We start from the raw sequence: 2,500 nt of genomic DNA, 5'->3' as shown, positions 1-2,500 counted from the left end.
CCCAGCGTGTGCCGATGGTGCTCGAGGCACCCGCCCGCACCAGAGGCAACCTGCCGCACCAGGGCCCAGCGTGTGCCGATGGTGGTCGAGGCAACCGCCCGCACCAGCGCCCAGCGTGTGCCGATGGTGGTCGAGGCAACCGCCCGCACCAGGGCCCAGCGTGTGCCGATGGTGCTCGAGGCAACCGCCCGCACCAGGGCCCAGCGTGTGCCGATGGTGCACCAGGGCCCAGCGTGTGCCGATGGTGCTCGAGGTAACCGACCGCACCAGCGCCCAGCGTGTGCCGATGGTGCTCGAGGCAACCGCCCGCACCAGGGCCCAGCGTGTGCCGATGGTGCTCGAGGCAACCTGTCGCACCAGGGCCCAGCGTGTGCCGATGGTGATCGAGGCAACCGCCCGCACCAGGGCCCAGCGTGTGCCGATGGTGCTCGAAGCAACCGACCGCACCAGGGCCCAGCGTGTGCCGATGGTGCTCGAGGCAAGCTGCCGCACCAGGGCCCAGCGTGTGCCGATGGTGGTCGAGGCAAGCGCCCGCACCAGGGCCCAGCGTGTGCCGATGGTGCTCGAGGCAACCTGCCGCACCAGGGCCCAGCGTGTGGTCGAGGCAAGCGCCCGCACCAGGGCCCAGCGTGTGGTCGAGGCAAGCGCCCGCACCAGGGCCCAGCGTGTGCCGATGGTGGTCGAGGCAAGCGCCCGCACCAGGGCCCAGCGTGTGCCGATGGTGCTCGAGGCAACCGACCGCACCAGGGCCCAGCGTGTGCCGATGGTGGTCGAGGCAAGCGCCCGCACCAGGGCCCAGCGTGTGCCGATGGTGCTCGAGGCAACCTGCCGCACCAGGGCCCAGCGTGTGCCGATGGTGGTCGAGGTAAGCGCCCGCACCAGGGCCCAGCGTGTGCCGATGGTGGTCGAGGCAACCTGCCGCACCAGGGCCCAGCGTGTGCCGATGGTGGTCGAGGCAACCGCCCGCACCAGGGCCCAGTGTGTGTCGATGGTGGTCGAGGCAAGTGCCCGCACCAGGGCCCAGCGTGTGCCGATGGTGATCGACGCAACCGCCCGCACCAGGGCCCAGCGTGTGCCGATGGTGCTCGAGGCAACCTGCCGTACCAGGGCCCAGCGTGTGCCGATGGTGGTCGAGGCAACCTGCCGCACCAGGGCCCAGCGTGTGCCGATGGTGGTCGAGGCAAGCGCCCGCACCAGGGCCCAGCGTGTGCCGATGGTGGTCGAGGCAAGCGCCCGCACCAGGGCCCAACGTGTGCCGATGGTGGTGGGGGCAACCGCCCGCACCAGGGCCCAACGTGTGCCGATGGTGATCGAGGCTACCGCCCACACCAGGGCCCAGCGTGTGCCGATGGTGCTCGAGGCAACCGCCCGCACCAGGGCCCAGCGTGTGCCGATGGTGCTCGAGGCAACCGCCCGCACGAGTGCCCAGCGTGTGCCGATGGTGGTCGAGGCAAGCGCCCGCACCAGGGCCCAGCGTGTGCCGATGGTGCTCGAGGCTACCGCCCGCACCAGGGCCCAGCGTGTGCCGATGGTGCTCGAGGCAACCGCCCGCACGAGTGCCCAGCGTGTGCCGATGGTGGTCGAGGCAAGCGCCCGCACCAGGGCCCTGGTGTGTGCCGATGGTGCTCGAGGCACCCGCCCGCACCATGGCCCAGCGTGTGCCGATGGTGCTCGAGGCAAGCGCCCGCACCAGGGCCCAGCGTGTGCCGATGGTGCTCGAGGCAACCGCCCGCACCAGGGCCCAGCGTGTGCCGATGGTGCTCGAGGCAACCGCCCGCACCAGGGCCCAGCGTGTGCCGATGGTGCTCGAGCCAACCTGCCGCACCAGGGCCCAGCGTGTGCCGATGGTGGTCGAGGCAACCGCCCGCACCAGGGCCCAGCATGTGCCGATGGTGGTCGAGGCAACCGCCCGCACCAGGGCCCAGCGTGTGCCGATGGTGCTCGAGGCAACCGCCCGCACCAGGGCCCAGCGTGTGCCGATGGTGGTCGAGGCAACCGACCGCACCAGCGCCCAGCGTGTGCCGATGGTGGTCGAGGCAACCGCCCGCACCAGGGCCGAGCGTGTGCCGATGGTGCTCGAGGCAACCTGTCGCACCAGGGCCCAGCGTGTGCCGATGGTGATCGAGGCAACCGCCCGCACCAGGGCCCAGCGTGTGCCGATGCTGCTCGAGGCAACCGACCGCACCAGGGCCCAGCGTGTGCCGATGGTGGTCGAGGCAAGCGCCCGCACCAGGGCCCAGCGTGTGCCGATGGTGGTCGAGGCAAGCGCCCGCACCAGGGCCCAGCGTGTGCCGATGGTGGTCGAGGCAAGCGCCCGCACCAGGGCCCAGCGTGTGCCGATGGTGGTCGAGGCAACCGCCCGCACCAGTGCCCAGCGTGTGCCGATGGTGGTCGAGGCAAGCGCCCGCACCAGGGCCCAGCTTGTGCCGATGGTGATCGAGGCAACCGCCCGCTCCAGGGCCCAGCGTGTGCCGATGGTTATCGGGGCAACCGGCCGCAC

This window comes from Durio zibethinus, unplaced genomic scaffold (assembly GCF_047325235.1).
Source record: "Durio zibethinus cultivar Kanyao isolate XHJ-2024 unplaced genomic scaffold, ASM4732523v1 HiC_scaffold_400, whole genome shotgun sequence".
Taxonomy (NCBI): Eukaryota; Viridiplantae; Streptophyta; class Magnoliopsida; order Malvales; family Malvaceae; genus Durio; species Durio zibethinus.
Note: the sequence above shows the minus strand (reverse complement) of the source record.